The sequence below is a fragment of the Giraffa tippelskirchi genome, chromosome 6 (genome assembly GCF_054371585.1).
Source record: "Giraffa tippelskirchi isolate mGirTip1 chromosome 6, T2T-mGirTip1v1.2.pri, whole genome shotgun sequence".
In the NCBI taxonomy this organism is placed as follows: domain Eukaryota; kingdom Metazoa; phylum Chordata; class Mammalia; order Artiodactyla; family Giraffidae; genus Giraffa; species Giraffa tippelskirchi.
The window spans coordinates 124,271,992-124,289,232 of record NC_137280.1 but is presented as its reverse complement, the minus strand read 5'-3'; the positions used below and the strand labels follow the sequence as shown (position 1 = coordinate 124,289,232).

The 17,241-nt window shown below is 42.6% G+C and overlaps 1 protein-coding gene and 1 long non-coding RNA gene across 3 annotated transcripts in view; both read left to right on the top strand.

The window, feature by feature from the left end:
- Positions 1–17,241, top strand: part of NRG2 (neuregulin 2) — a 191,155-nt gene that overhangs the window by 36,011 nt on the left and 137,903 nt on the right. The gene's annotated exons all lie outside the window — the stretch shown is intronic.
- On the top strand, positions 6,890–11,940 carry LOC145508924 (uncharacterized). Its single transcript, XR_014055695.1, has 2 exons — positions 6,890–7,356; positions 8,733–11,940. It is a non-coding gene; the product is annotated as an uncharacterized LOC145508924 (long non-coding RNA).

The following is a 17,241-nucleotide window of genomic DNA, read 5'->3' as shown; positions in this document are numbered from 1 at the left end:
TCCAGGTTGACATTTGGCTCCTGAAAGGGCGGAGAGACACGGTGGCACTAATCCATAGGGCAGTGAACCACATGACCCTGGGAGGTTTGTGGTGCCGTCTAAGTTGCTTCTGGATGTGAGAGCTAAGTTGCTCCTAAGAACCAGAAATAATGGCTACTGAATAGGTACCAGTGTCGTGTTATAGGTTGGCACGTTGTTATCTCACTTAGTCCTCACAATAACCCTAGGAAGAAGGTACTATTGCCATATTATCCCATTTTCATATGGGAAAGTGAGACTCAGAGGGGTTAAGTAATATGCTGAAAGAGAAGGAAATGGCAACCCACTCCAGTATTCTTGCCTGGAGAATTCCATGGACAGAGGAGCCTAGTGGGGTACAGTCCGTGGAGTCACAAAGAGTCAGACATGACTGAGCGACTAACACACACACACACACACACACACACACGGTTAATTAGAAGTAGAGGCAGGCCTGTCTGACTTCAGAGCCTGTGTTCTAACCATATTATCCCCACTCCCCTGTCTTCATGCTTTATGTATTTATTTTTTGAGCCCATTACTCTTGTCTCGGAACATTTTCATTTGTCAGAAGATTGTTTTACCTCCACTGCTGAGGTAAATAGGCTTTTCTTTTTCCTTCTAGGTTTTAAGTTGGCATGTAAGTGCTGACCCATATGGTATTCATTGCAGTATATATACATTTCATTTGGTTTTATTTGTACTCTTTGGTCACAAGCCAGAGTTAGATTCTCTGAAGCTAGTTCAGGTAAAGATGAGCATGCCCTAGGAGGAGTTTGGGATTACAAAGCAATCCATGAATACGGCCTGACCTGGGCTGGACCTTAGAGAGACTAGATCAGACCCAAATGGCTTGGTTTCCAGAATAAAACAGGTGCTCAATAAATATTTGTTGAATAGACAAAGCCAACAGTAGTCAACTCTCAAGTGAAAGAAGCCAGCAACAACCCCAGTGGGAACAGAACCCTTTTGTTTTGGCTAAAATCAGGATATTTGAAGGATATGGCAGTAGCAACACTAGAGATTCACACTTGTTATGGGACCTCTCATGTGAAATGCCAGTAATGAGTGATGCTTCCTCTGACAGGGCTAGTGTCTGTGGTCCTACAGCACTGGACTTCTTGGTGACTGAGATGCTATTAAAGGAGAGAGAATGGGAGGTCTGGGATCAGGAGTTGACTCTGTCATAGCTGTGTGGCTTGGGCTTGATCCTTAGATCCTCAGATTGTCTGGGGCTTGTTGCCTGATCTGTAAAGGGAGGGGGTGCATTGGCCAACATTTTTTCCAGCTCTTTTTTTTTTTTAATTTTATTAGAGTAAATTTACAAAGTTGTATCAGTTTCAGGTGTACAGCAAAGTGAATCAGTTATACATATACATATATCCACTCTTTTTTAAGATTCTTTTCCCATATGGGAAGAGTATTTACAGAGTATTAAGTAGAGTTCCCTGTGCTCATTAGTTGTCTATTTTATGTATAGCAGTGTGTATATGTAAACCCCAGTCTCCCAATTTATCCCTCCACCCCTTGACACCCCTAACAGCCATAAGTTTGTTTTTTTATATCTGCAGTCTTGCCAGCTCCCGAGAATGGGAATTGTAAGTTGGACTCAAGGGCACAGGAAACGCTGGCATAATGTCCCTGTCTCCTTGAAACCCAAGGAGAAGTCCAAGTGGGTGGCCCCTTTGATAGAGGAGAGGGTTTCCTGAGAGGGGAAAGAACCTCTTTCAGGGTTTGGTTGGGGCTCTTTCCTTTTCCCCTTCTCTAAAGATACTTGGAAGGAAGGTAAGCCTGGCATGGTCACCCAGGACTCCTGAGGTCTCAGTAGTGAAAATGCGGGAAAGCACGTGCAGACAGGCCTCCTGCCCCTCCGTCTGAGCGGCGTCATGACATTAGGATGCCGCTCCTTCTGCCTGACCTCCTTCTGCATTGACCTGACTCTGGTAGTTGAACTCCATCTGAAGCTATGTTCTCTTTGTGTCTGTTACGGCTCTTGTGTGAAATGAACAATTTATTTTTCTCCAGTTGGAAGAGGAAGGTTGCTTAATGTGAGTAATAAAGTCCTTGGTGCTTACACTCTGGGGCCTGTTAACTGCCAAGTCAGATCCTCTTTGAAACAGAAGGTACCACAGCTCACACAGGATGTGAAACAGGTGGAGGTTCCTGATGTACTTTTGAGCCACCTGAGCTCTTCCAAAGTCCAATGTGGGGAGGAGGGGGGTGAGGGGTATACATTTGTGGCTGCCTTCTCCTAGAACAGGGCTTCTACCAGTAGCCCTCTTGGCATTTTGAGCCAAATGTTACCCTGTTATCCTTGTGTGATGGAAGATGCTTAGCAGTGGTAGTGCCCCCTCCCTGAGTTACAACGAGCAAAAATGTCTCTAGACATGCCAACTGTCCCCTAGGGGGCAAAGTCGTCCCAGTTAAGAACCACTGTCCCCGAACTACCGCTGCACACATGCTGACAGCTTGTGAGATGAGCGAGGCTTTTGAGAATCAAAGTCTTTATTTTTGGTTTCACTTCTGACTCACTGAAGAACCCGGGGCAAGTTAATGAGGTTCTCTGTAACTCTGTTTATTCACCTGCAAGATGGGGAGGGGCTGTTTTCCTTATTAGAACAGTAATGTATGTTTGTTAGATAACGTTTAGAAGCAACAGAAAAGTATAAAGAAGAAAATTTAAACGTTTGTCAGCATCCTGCACCACCTAGAGATAACTGCTATTAATTAAGGCATATTTTTCCCCTGCATTTTAAATTTTGTACCTGTCCTCTCCCATACCACATACACACCAAGTCAGGATCATGTCATAATATACAGCAACCTGTTCTTGAAAAAGTGAAGTTGCTCAGTCATGTTCCACTCTTTGCAACCCTATGTACTGTAGCCCACCAGGCTCCTCTGTCCATGGGGATTCTCCAGGCAAGAATACTGGAGTGGGTTGCCATTTCCTTCTCCACGCTATCTTCCTGACCCAGGGATCGAACCTAGGTCTCCCACATTGCAGGCAGAATCTTTACCCTCTGAGCCACCAGGGAAGCCCATATACAGCAAACTGTTCTTGAAAAATGTGATTTTTAAAAAATGGACACAGAAGACCATCTGATGGATATCCTATATTTTATTTAATCAACTTTGGGTTGTGCAATGTTTACTGTAGCCAGTTTCTTACTGCTAGAATTTATACTGGGATGGTAACCTTTGTGTGCAACTTTGATTTCTTTGGGATAATTTCTACAAGTGGAATTGCTGGGTCAAAGGGTGGGAACATTTTTAAGACTTTGGATACATGTTATTTAGTTATCTGTCAGAATGGTTGTGCCATTTCATGTCAGCAGTGTATGAGGCAACCAAATGGGGGCGGTGTTGGCCCTGTTGTGCCACTGCGGTGACTGTGTCTAGGGGAGCACCAGCTTCTAGTCCCTGACCACCTTTCTCTGGCCAGTGGAATTGAGGGTAGAGATCTCTGGTGAACTGCTAACTGGTGCTCATTAATGGCAATTTCAGATATGTCATCGGGTCCTTTGATGTTCACAGGAAGAGTTCTTATACATCAAAGAGAGGTATTTAAAGCTTTGGGGATCTTTCCTTTCAAATCCTTGATTTTGACCCTAGAGAGCTCAAGGCCTGATAGAAACTTTTTCGGAGAGACCCACTCAGTGATCCATTTCCTAGAGGATAGCAGGTTCATCTTATTTTACAGATAGAATTGAGGAAAAGGTGACTGGAATTGTGGGGGTGATGTTTAATCTAGAGACATAATCTTTCTTTTTCAATTTTTAATTTTGAAGTAATTTTAGACTCAGAAAATCTACAAAAATAGGACAGAGTTCCTGCATCCCCCTCACCCAACTTCCTCTAATATTAACATCTTGCATAACCATAGTAAAATCATCAAGACTAGGAAATTAACACCGGCGCAGTACTATTAAGTAAACTATAGACCTTATTTGAATTTCAGCAGTTTCCTGCTCATGTCCCATTTCTGATCCACCAGCTTACCTAGGATCCCACATTGTATTTTGTTGTTATTCCTCTTCCATGCCCTCTATAATCTGTAACAGGTTTTCAGTCTTTCCTTGTCTTTCATGATCTTGACACTTTTGAAGAGTGTTGATCAGTTGTTTTGAAGAATGAACAGTTGTTTTGAAGAATGTTTGGATTTGTCTAATGTTTTCTCATTACTGAAATGTGATTATGCATTTTTGACAAAATTTCCACAGAAATGAGGTTGTCTTCTTCCTAGTACAATCTTCCTGGTGATAACCTTGATCCCCTGGGTGTCTGCCCAACTGCTCCATTGTAAAGTTACTATCTCTCTCTTTGTAATTAACAAACATCTTGGAATATATACTTCGAAACTATGTAAACTTTTTCTCTTCTGACTTTTGACCACTAGTCCTAGCATCCATTGGTGGATTATATTTGCAACAATTGTTTGCCATGTATGCCTGATGGTTTCTATTTCCTCTGTTCTTTTGGCATTTACTAATTGTAGAATATTATTTTGTATCTAATGTAAGGTAGAGTTACAGACATAATCTTTTTTAATGTGCTTTTTTATTGTTTAAAAGTCACATAATATAAAGCTTACTATTTTAACCATATTTAACTGTACAGTTCAGTGGCACTAAGTACATTCACATTGTTGTGCAACTCTCACCATCATCCATTTCTCAAGTTTTTCACTTTCCTAAACTGAAACTCTGTCCCCATTAAAGACTATGTCTCTATTCCCCTTCCCCATCCCCTGGCCCCAGGCATCTATTAATACCAATGTACTTTCTGACTCTATGAATTTAACTATTCTAGGTAACTGGAATAAGTGGAGTCAAACAGTACCTGTCTGCACCTACTGTATATATTGGGGAGCTTTCCAGGTGGCTCAGTGGTGAAGAATCTTCCTGCGAAGCAGGAGACACAGGTTTTATCCCTTGGTTGGAAAGATCCTCTGGAGGAGGAAATGGCAACTCAATCCAGTATTCTTGCTTGGGAAATCCCATGGACAGAGGAGCTTGGTGGTCTAAAGTCCATGGGATCACAAAGATTGGACACAATTTAGTGACTAAACAACAACTATATATTGGAATGCATTTTTAATGTTAACTTAACATATGTCCTACAAACAGGTTGTACCATCTGTTTTCCCCTGTGCTGTGTAGTAGTAGGTTCTCATTAGTTATCTGTTTTCCACAAAGTAGTGTATATATGTCAGTTCCAATCTCCCAATTTTCCCCCATCCCCATAGTGTCCGTATGTTTGTTCTCTTTGTCTATGTAGAGACATAATCTTGATGAAATATATTATTCCTTATTTTCTATTATTCTCTCTTTATTTGAGAGCGGTAACTCTTTCCAAAATATAATATATTTATCTCCTTAGGCCTCTATTAGTCCTATCTGTGCTCACAGAAAACTTGCAAAAATAGTACAAAAGGTTTCCATACAACTCTTACCCAACCTCCCCTAATAGTAACATGTTACATAATCATGGTATTATTATCAAAAGAAGTAGGAAATTACCTAGTTTATATGAAGGCTATAAAAATAACTAGGCAAGAGATAATGGTAGCTTGGGTCAAGTGGATAATTGGGGAGGTGATGAGAAGTGGTTGGGTTTTGGATATATTTTGAAAGTAGCGTGTACTGAATTTCTAAAAGGATTGGATGTGCATTGAGAGAGGAGAGGGGGAGTGCAGGATGGCTCCACGATTTTTGACCTGAACAACTAGCCTTGCCATTGTGGAGTTTGAGAATGATTACCAGAGATAGCCAGGCAGTTTTATCCATTAACTGAGAAACTCCTCTTTTCTCATCACCTTCACAATTATCCACTTGATCCAAGCCACCATTATCTCTTGTTTTAATAGCCTTCAGATTGGTCTCTCTGCTTCCACACTCACCCCTCTTCAGTCTATTGTGAACACAGCAGCCAGGTTAACCCAAAGTAAAAACTAAGTTAGCCCGTGTGGCTCTTCTTCACAAAGCCTCACCTGGCTTTCTTCCTCACCCAGCATGAGATGACTGAAGGCCTCCTTGTATGTTCTCTTCTGTTACCTCTCTGATCCCAGCTCCTACCATCTGCCCCCATTTTACCCCTCCTGGTCCTTGCCGTCTTCTGAAGCTGCCAGCTGTGTTCCTGCCTTTGGACCTTTGTAGGTATTGTTTCTTCTGTTTAATATTTGGAATATGCTTCACCTGTAATTCTGCACAGCTCATTCCCTCACTGCCTTCACCTCATCAATGTTCCCTCCTCGGTGTGACCTCAGGGAGGACTTCTTGGGCCATCCTATCTAAAATTGCAACTCCCATTACTTCTTATTCCTCTTGCCATTTTATTTTTCACCTCACCACTTATTATTACCTAACAATATATTTCACTGACTTATAAATGTTGTCTATCTTCTTCCACTAGAATTATGGATTCCAAGAAGACAAGGATTTTGTCTTTTTTGCTCTCTGTCACATGTCTTGTATTTAAAATAGTGCCTGGAAATAGCAGGTGCTCAAGAAATATTTGTGAAATGAATGAATACGTGCTTTTATCATTGAGCTGTGTATTTATCAATTGCTTGATGAGGTATACAAGGCACTATGTTTAGACAGATAAAAAGAAATTTAAGATGTGGCCTTTATCTTTAAGTTGCTTACAATTTGGTTGGTAAAAGACACCCACATGAGAAGATAACTAATGGTTCCATCACTATAAGCTGCAAGGTATATTAAAATTTGTCACATAGAGGGCACAGTGGCAGGTACTAGGGACAAATGAATATGAAAGTACAGTTCCTTCTTTCAAGCTCTTCTAGGCTAATTGTGATGACACAAAGGAAAACAAGCTATACCCAACTGGATGAGCAAGTGCCCGATAATTGGTACAGATGCTGATGGGAGATCAGGTGGGAGGGGTTTATCAGAGCAGCCGGAGGCGGCAGGGTTCACCTTAACACCTGGGGTCTAGAAAACCCAGGGAACTCTGAGAGGTCTGGTGTGGCTAGAACATGGGATGTGAGGGCAGGGAAGAGGGAAGATGAGGCTGGCAAAGTGAATCACAGAGAGCTGGTAAAAACCTTCAGTTCTATTGAAGAGTTTGAACTGCGTTCTGTAGGTGGGGAGGAGCCCCCTGAAAAGCTTCTGAAGAGTGGATTGAAGTGATCATGTGTGATGTTAGCTCAGACCTGATGATAGATCAGGAAGGACTGAAGTCACAGAGTGGTTAAGAAGTTCCTATACTAAATCAGGGAAAAGATGACAAAGGCCTGAAATACAACAGGAGCTATGAAAAGGGAAAGAAGGTGATGGACTGGAGAGAGTTTGAAGGGAGAGTCAGTGCATCAAGGTGAGTAATTACTCTGAGGGTAGGAGAGGAGGGTTTGATGAAGATAATGCTGTGGTTTCTGACTTGGGTGACTGGACAGTTCATAGAACAGAGAAAGGAGAATGTGGCCCAAGTTGAGTGGCAGAAGTAGGGAGGGTAGAGGTGATGGCAGAGATAGGTGGTCCCTGTTATTACCCTGGTAGGTCTGCCTTTGACCTCATTGAGTTCCCTGATGTCCACCTGTAGAATATGAATAGTGGCCGGGCCAGGAGGGGTTGAGCCTGTCCCCAGGGCTGACTCCTGGAGCTTCAGGTCACAGCTGCTCCTCTGCCTGTAACTACCTGCAGCATCAAGGAGCAGTACAGACCAGGCCAATCCCAACAGTAGGGAGGAGGAGGTGTGGTGCCTGAGGAGCATCTCCGAGGGCCCAGAGGGGAACCAACAGGAAGCAGAAAGGAGGCTTGCAGTGCCTGGGAGCCAAGTTCAGCTCAGCTCTATTTTGGGTGACAACATTTACAATGTTCCTTCACCCAGAATCATTCCGCCTGCCTGCCCGCCTTCAGTGTTTCCAGCTGATGGGTTCTCACGCCTACTTAACAACTGGCTAGGTTCAGGGGCTCCCGAGCTCACGGAGCGCTGCCTTTCGGTCCCCTCAATGTTCAGCAGAGTGGCCAGGTTGCTAGACTGGCTCCCTGCATGGCTCTTCAACAGGGGAAGCTGAAAGGGTGGTGTAGAACCTGGAAGCAGAAAGGTGGTGATGGGAAGTGTCAGAGTTCAGGCACAGAGGTGTGTAGGCAATTGACCTGTGTTTCTGTGCTTCACTTCCTCTGAAAGACCAAATTACTGAGGGAGAAAATGCCTGCTAATGATAATATTTTGTGTCTCCACATCTCATCTAAGAACCTCCAGACACAAGATCTGCTGTTGTCCTAGCTAAATCTGTGGGCATTTATAGGCCATGTTTAAGGCCCTGCAGATATCATGTGGAAGGGACAAGTGTCACTCTTTTAAAATGAAAAACCTGAGTATTATATATTCATTGTAGAAAATACACAAGAGTATAATGAAAAGACTAAAATATTATTCCCATTATTCCCATTATTCAAAGGGAACTCTGGCCAATACATTGATATTGTTTTTTTTTTCTGCTCATATATGTGTATATTTTTCAGGGTGTGCATAGGCTTGTGCGTGTGTCATGCATGTCATCTTGGCCCAGGCTCTCTCCCTCTGGGTGGGTTTAGAACAGCACTGCATACTCCCTCCACTTCAAAGTGTTCTCACTCAGAGTTTCTTTCCCATGTAGTCTGGGTGGTGTCCCTCCTACGACTCTCCTCCTTTTTCAAAAATGAAATCATGCTTCTTGTAAAAGACTGCTAATTTTTTTTTTTTTTTAGGACGGGGTGATGTTCGGAGAAGCTCAGCATGGGACAGTGTGCAGTGCGGAAGGAGAAATTGCAGTGCTATAATAATCTTGCCCCCTGAACAATTCGATTCCAGAGAGCCACAGGGTACCAGGAGAGAACTTTCAGTCCCTTCCCTTTTTCCGTGAGCCTTGCTGGGTGCAATGACAAGCTAGACTTGCCCTCGAGCTGAGTACCCGGCTGTGGTGGGTGAGCAGACAGCCATGGGCATTTCCAAGGAAGCTTTTCAGAGTAATGGGGCACCTCTTGAAGAAAGATACCAAGTCACCATAGGCCTCTCTAACCAGCTTGTAAGCTGCAGATTCTCTGCTGATGTTTTTGGTTTGGGTTCACCTGAAAGCAGAATCTGATATGAGGACATGGGTACAGTTTATTCGAGAAGAAATCCCAGGAGGCAGGAATGAGGAAACAGTGTGCATGGGAGTGAGGCAGGGGAGGAGGGGTAGTTAATACGAGGGGGTAGCATTAACGTGCCTACTGTGGACAGTGGGGACTCATTTCTACCAGGACTTCCTGAGAATCGCACAGAGTGCCCTGTGGAATTGTCTGCTGGCAAGATGCGAGCCTGGAGCTTTTATCCACTTGCTCCCACTCCCTGTTGACTAAGCAGCAGCCTCACGTGTCAGAAATGGCCCCATGGGGCTGTGTGCTTGAGGTGTGACCCTGTCTGCAGGGATGGGCCTGAGCTCACACAGAACAGCTGTGTAGTAATATCAGGTGGGCCGAGGAAAGTGATGCGGGGCATCAGACAGAGGTTATGCTAGGACTTGCACATTTTAGAACCCTTCTTGGTGTTGCTGATTTGAGCAAACTCTTTCCCCTGTCTTAACTCCTCCTGCTCCTCTCTTCCCCTATTCCTACAATTCTCTGTTCTTATCCCATATTTCGAGTGGCAGTATGTTTCTTTGACTCTGGATGGTAGGTGTTGTTTGTTTTCAGCCAACTCCCCAATTCTGAAATCTTGAGCTGAAAATTGTGATTTCAGCCTGCTCAGGAGCAAGCATTGGGTCTCTTGAGAAGCAAGATTGTCAACCTCACGTGGTTTTGAGTTCTGCACTTCTTGCCACATCACCAGTCGAGACAGACTCAAAGATGATGGGATTGAGAAGAGGAGAGGCAGGTTCTCTTGAGCTGCAGCCCTCTGACTGGGTAGGGTTCTGATTCGGATGTAGAGGCGATCTGGTGTGGTGCTGGTCTGGGCTGGTCTGCTGGGAGACCCCAGCACAGGCTTACCTGTGTGTGCCTGAGATGGAGCCATAGGTGGTCCACCAGGGCTTTCTGGGCTTCTGGTTTGGTCTGAATATGTAAGTACTGACCACGCTAAAGGCCTTTCTGCGACCTCTGTGTTTTTTTTCAGAACAGTATTCTGACGTGTAAGTATTTGGGGGCTGCATTAGGATTGGTCTCTCATTTTTCTTGTGTAGAAATTAGAGGCCCAGAGAGGTTAAGTGACTCACTCAAAACTGTGTCACTTGTCACTGGTGGCAGAGGGCGCTAAAGCCAGACCTCCCAACTTCTGACTTCCAGTTCCTGACTTTCCACCTCCCATCCTCACCCATCAGCCAAGGACACAGAAACAATATCCACGCCCCCCCACCCCCGCCCCCACACCTGCCTTGTTCTGTCTCTAACTTCAGACCTCTAGCCAGGTTGTAGCACTATACAGAGAGGGCCCAGGCTTTCTTCCCCACATCCCTCATCACTCTTAGCTCAGGTCTAGGCGAAGAAGATGTTCAGCGAAAGTGTCCTGGTTTCCCTGGAGGGACAATGCTCAGAGCAGCTGAGTGCCAGGAAGGATTTACTCTAGCCCCTCCCCAGGTGGGACCCTGGCCCCTGCAGAGTGGACCTGTGTCTCTCTGTGGCAGACCTTGGCCTGCAGGCGGCAGGCTTGGCAGTTCTTCATAAGCAAAGTTTGTCTGCTTACTTTTCCTGGAAATTTGCTCCATCCTAGGGCTGGTTTCTGGCTGAGGGAGGGCATCTTCTTTAGGACCACTAAGCCTGTTCTCTGGGGGCTGCCTTCATCTATTTCTATTCTGTGGCAGATGCTGCCCGATATGGCCAAGTAGCTCTGCTGTGTCTGTCCTTCACCAGGGATTAGGCAGTGAGTAGTACCTTCCCTTAACTTCTGGAGCGGGTCTGTTTTGTTGACCTTTGCTCTCTCATCTCCTTCACCAAAGAGCCTGGGAAGTGCTGTTTGGAGACTGAGTCAGCTCACTGCATAACCCCTCAAAGCAGTGTTGCTAGACCATGTGTCTGATGGTCTTTAGAAGATCATTCCATTTATTCCTTCTGTTCTTTGAGTTGTCAGAAATTTGAATGTTTAGGGCTAAGGAGTTGAAACAAGTCAAAGACAGGGACTGAGCTCTAGCAGTGCCTTTGGAGGGGCAAAGGAAAGGGGGGGGATTGCTTTTATGTTTTAGTTCTTCATTCCTCAAATTAAAATTTGAGGGTTTTCCTACACTTTACCCTCGGGCTTTTAAATGAGATAATTTAGCAAATATTTATTGGGTGCTAATCACATGTGCCATTATTTTGGGACTTCAAAGTGGTCAGAGTGATCTCTGTCTTCAGGCAGCTTCTAGTGTAATTGGAGAGACAAGGCACACATGGTAGAGGCCAGGCCAGACAGGTTTTTAGTGCCAAAGGAAGGGCATGCCTGCTAAGCAGATCAGAGTTCTCAGGAGGGAGAGAAAGCACTATGGATAGGTCTGGTCTAGAGAAGCCTTCGTGGAAGAAATGAGATTTGAGTCAGGTCCCTGAAGGGCATGAGATTTTCTTACAGTAGGTGTTATAGCAGTCTCCCTTCGGAATAGGTCTTTATTGCACATCTTTTAACACGTTCATCATCACCAATGTCAGAATCCTAGGGGTGAGGTTGTTTAGTTCCTAGATGTCCATCAGAGCATTGTTTATAATGCCAAAGATTGGAGACAACGTAAATATCCATCAATGGGATGTGAGTTCACTAGCCTATGGCCTCCCATAGTCACCATATTGTGGAACAACCATGCAACCACCACACATCATTTTTGCAGAAATTCACTAATTGACATTAAAAAATATTCACAATAGATTGGTCAGTGACAAAAAATATATCAAGTTTCAAAATAGTATGTCCAGTAGGACAAATACAAATTTGTGTTTGTTAACATAGTAACATGCTAGAACATGATGGTTTTGTTAATTTTTTGGCTTATCCATTTTCTATTTTTGCTGCGTGTCCATTGACTATAATAAAAATAGCCCATTGACTATAAGAAAAATAATTTCTTATGTTTTCCCTCTGTTTCAATAAAAGAATTGGAACATTCTATAAAAATTTTGGGTGGACTGGTCCAGTGGAGTCACCTATCCCTTATTCTGTGGGGATGATTGCCCTTAGTTCACTCTGGTCTTTTGTTCCTGAAAAGATAAGTTATCTGGCAGAGATGGGAGGTACTGGGTAGCCTCCTCATTTCTGGGCCAAAGAGCAGTGCCTGAGAGAAAGCCCCTAAGTGCTCCTTCTAGTTGTGGGAACCTGCATATTCCCTCGGCGTGTGGCAGCTGGAGCTGAGTGGCTCATGTTGGCGTATGTGGGAGCCCTGTGTTTTCAATCTAGTCTTCTTCATACTTTGTATTCTAGTCAGGACATCAGTGCTGCCCACTGTCTAGCTAATTACAATGCTAGGAAGAAAAAGGTGCTTTTGAGATTCCAAACCTCTGCGCTTACAAGACCGGGGGGGATAGAATCCATCTTTTGGCAGTCGAGGTGGGAGATAGTGTCTCTGTTCCCTGAAAAGCTCATTCTGATAACCTGTTTGGTCTGGATGCTGTGTCTGCAGTGGCTGTCATATGAATGTCACATTCGGAGATTTGGGTGCTTGCATTTTCTTCCCTTCCAACAGGTTCGAGATTAATGTGTACAGTATTCTAATTTGAATGCTAATTAGTATTTTTAAAATACCCCTTTTATCACATCATTTCTCAAATCTAAAACCTTCCGTCTGTCCTCGTTGCCTCTAGGCTTGAGTCCAGACTCCCCAGCCTGACATCTAAGGCCTTCCGCATTCTAACCTATCCTTGCTCCACACCCTTATTCTCACTACTGGCCTCCTTTAACCCTTTGCAGTTCATCAGAGCCTTTCCATTTATTTTCTGGCCCCCAATACATTTGCATGCTGACTCCTGGGTGTCCCCCTTCTCTGAATTGCCCTCTTCTTGTCAGTTTTACTCTTCTTTCCCAGGCCAGCTCAGCTCTTTCCTACAGTGATCCCTCCTGGGCTACATGCTTTACTGTCTGTACCACTCTATTTGGGATTTTTGAAAACTGGGGTAAAAACCATATATCAGAAAAATTACCACCTTAACCATTTTTAAAAGTTTTTTTTTTTTTTTTTTTTGGTGTGCCCCATTTTTAAAGTCTGTAATGAACTTGGTACAGTGTTGCTTCTATCTTACATTTTGATTTTTTGGCCGTGAGACATGTCAGATCTTACCTCCCCAACCAGGGATAGACCCTGCACTTCATGTGTTAAAAGGTGAAATCTTAATCACTGGACCACCAGGAAGTCCTACCATCTTAAAGTGTGCAGCTCAGGAGTGTTAAGTCCACTCACAGTGTTGTGTCACAGATCTCTAGAGTTTTGCATCTTGCAAAATTGAAACTCTATACCCCATTTTGGTTTATTTGGTATTTTTTTCAAGGATCCTGTTGTGATATCATAAATGCTGAACCATTTATTTCAAGTAGCATTATTCAGTGAGCTCCAGTGTTCCAGGTAAGTCCTCAGTAGGGTCTAGGGGAATCTGAAGCTAGAAGAGACACAGCCATCAAACACGAAGCATTCACAGTTGTTGTGGAAGAAGAGTTTGTTGTGTCATTTTTGTATATCTCATCTCCTTAAACAGATGATCTGGGAGGCCTCTTCCTATGAACCACAACAATTTCTGTTTGGAGCAAGGTGGAATACTAAATACATTTAGTCCCTGGCCTCCCTATGACACTCAGGATAAAGCTAGGCATCCATTTACCATGTGTTATTCGGTAATTGCATGTGCTGATATAAATGTGTTCTTGAGCTATTTGAGGGGTCTTTATGTGCTCCTAACTAGACTGTGAATTTTTTAAAACAAAGAACCTTGTCTGTTCTTTCTTCATAACAAGGTTTCTCTTATTATTTTGTTTTATGATAAACACAGTGTGTGCTTGTCAAAAAAGTAGGAAAGCAGAGCAGAAAATACAGACAAGCAAAGGAACATGAATACCAGTAATTGATGTAGTCTCACTCACCCAGAGGTAACTGCTGTTCACTCTGTGCTCTGTCCTTCTAGATATTTGACTCTACAGACTCGGACACATATACAGATGCATTTTTAAACAAAAATAAAATCCTATCGTGGATACATACTCCTTTTATTAGTGTAGTATGGTTTAAATATCTTTACCTCTCAACAGACAGATTTCTATAATATAATTTTGATACAGCAAATGTTTATTAAAGACCTACACTGTGGCAGGGGCTTCCCTGGTGGCTCAGTGGTAAAGAATCTGCCTTCCAATGCAGGAGATATGGATTCAATCCCTGGGCCAGGGAGATTCCCTAGAGAAGGAAGTGCATCCTACTCCAGTATTCTTGCCTGGGAAATCCCATGGACAGAGGAGCCTGGTGGGCTACAGTCCATGGAATCACAAAAGAGTCGAACACGACATAGCAACTAAACAACAACACTGTGGCAGGCACCAGGTTAGATGTTAGGAAGAAAGCAATGTAGAAAGCTTTCTTGAAGTTTACATTATGGGTTGGGATTAGAGGAGTTGCTAATAAAGTGAATAAATGAACAGAATAATTCCACATGCTGACAAGCGTTGAGCAAGTGATGTGAGGCTGTCTGGGGCACTACTTTAGATCAGATGGTCCAGGAAAGTCTCTTTGAAGAAGGAAATGTTGGACTGAGATCTTAATGATACTGAGAAGCTACCATGTAGAGATCGGGGGAGGAACATTTCAGAAAAAAAGAGCAGCTAATAAGGACCAAAGCTTGGGAATAAGCTTGGCATGTTTGAGGAACTATGAGAAGGTCACTGTGGCTAAAAGAGAGTGAGGAAGAGGGGAAAATTGTGTATTAAGTCAGAGGTGGGTGTAGATGAGACTTTTTATAGGGCCCTACTGGACCTTGTAAGAACTGGTCAAGACTTTGGATTTTATTCTAAGGTCAGTGAGAAGCTGTTGGAGGAAACCGGGATGATTAGATTTGTTTCAGGAAGATTGCACTCCATAAATGCAATTCACCTCATTAACAGTTTAAAGAGAGACGAAATCCCCACCTCATTATCTCATTAGATTCAGAGAAAACTTTGATAAAAATCAACACTCAAAAGAGGAAAACACCACATAACAATCTGGTGTCTTCACCAAGTAGATTACAAGAGGGGAAAAAAGGAGATTCAAAAGGCATATTTAAGAATTAGGTAAATGCTTATCACTAAGTGAAAGAAGTCAATTTGAAAAGCCTCCATATTGCACAAATCCAACTATATGACATTATGGAAAAGGCAAAACAATGGAGACAGTAGAAAGATCATTGTTTGCTAGGGGTTGGAGCAGAGAGAAGAATGAATAGGGAGAGCGTGGAGGATTTCTAGGGCAATTAAAATTCTCTGTATGACACCACAGCAATGGATACTGTCATTATTTTGGTATATTTGCTCAAGTCCATAGAATGTACAACACCAAGAGTCAGCTATAATGTAAGCTTTGGACTTTGGGTGATTATGATGTGTCAAAATATTATGATATGGCAACATATCCATCAGTTGTAACAAATGTACCACTCTTGTGGGGGTTGATAATATTGGGGGATGTCATACATGTATGGGGGCAGGGTATATGGGAAATCTCTGTACCTTCCCCTCAATTTTGTTGTGAACCTAAAAAGCTCTAAAAAAATTAAAAGGAGGTTTTTTAAAAAAATATTTCTATTACTTTAAACTTTAAAGAAAATTTATTTTACATTGGAGTATAGTCGATGAACAATGTTGTGTTAGTTTCAGATATACAGCAAAGTGATTCAGTTGTACATATACATGTATCTATTCTTTTTCAAACTCTTTTCCCATTTAGGTTGTTATAAAAATATTGAGCAGAGTTTCCTGTGCTGTACAATAGGTCTCTGCTGGTTATCTATTTTAAATACAGCAGTGTGTATGTGTCAATCCCAAACTCCCAAACTATCCCTCCTCCCCACCCTTCCCCACTGGCAACCACAAGTTTGTTTTCTAAGTCCCTGAGTCTATTCTGTAAATAAGTTCATTTGTATAATTTTTTTAAAGGAGTCTTAGTTATTAAAAAAAAAAAAGACAAATTAGGCAATACTAAACCATAATGTTTAGAGATTCATTTTTGGGTGATAAAACTACCTCCCAAAATAAGGAGGTGATTACTGAAAAGTCAACAGAACAGTTACTCTTAGGTAGGCGGAGGAAGGGGCTTATAAGGGAATGGACCCAAGTGAGGCTTCTGGGGTGGCTGGCTTTGTCTTCTTTCATGGATGTTGTTTACAGAGCTGTTAGTGTCTTCCTCACTCTCTCTGTTTCAGAACCAAGGAGAGATTTTGCTGAAGTGCTACTCTTATAATAATTAAACTGTATATTTGTTTTGTACTGTTTTTTACATTTGTGTTATTTTAGCTGTTAAAAAAAGTTCTAAAAATTCAATAACCATTCTTGATAAAATAGAATGAAAGGGAATTTCCTCACCAGATAAGAGTGACTATAAAAATACTGGAACAAACAGTTTCTTTTTCCTTTTAATGGTAGGGGTTTGCAGTTTTATTTAGTTAGTTAGTTGTGGCTGTGCTGGGTCTTCACTGCTGCATGGGCTTTTCTCTAGACATGACGAGCAGGGGCTGCTCTTTAGTTATGGTGAGCAGGTTTCTCATTGTGGTGGCTTCTCTTGCTGTGGAGCATGAACTCTAGGGCTCGAGAGCTTCAGTAGTTGTAGCACATGGGCTCTAGAGCACAGGCTCAGTAGTTGTGACACACAGGCTTAGTTGTCCCAAGGCATGTGGGATCTTCCTGGATCAGGGATTGAACCTGTGTCTCCCGCATTGGCAGGCAGATTCTTTACCACTGAGCCACCAGCAAAGCCTTAACAATTTAAGTGGGGGAAATGTTAGAAGTATTCACTTTAAAATCAGGAAAGAAACAAAGGTTCCTTTTATCAGTAGTACAAAAATATAAGAAAAAGAAATGAGAAGCATACAAATTAGAAAGGGACAAATGAAATAGTCATTATGTGCATTATGTGTCATTTGTATAGAAAATCCCAAACAGTATACAAATTACTAGAAATAATAGAATTTAGCCAGTTAGCTTGATATAAGATTAATATGGAAAAATAATTTGTGTTTCATACACTAACAACAAGCTACAAAAGACAGAAGAATTAAAAATGTGATTAGACAAAATGAAATATGTAAGAATAAATCTAACGAGAGGTGTACA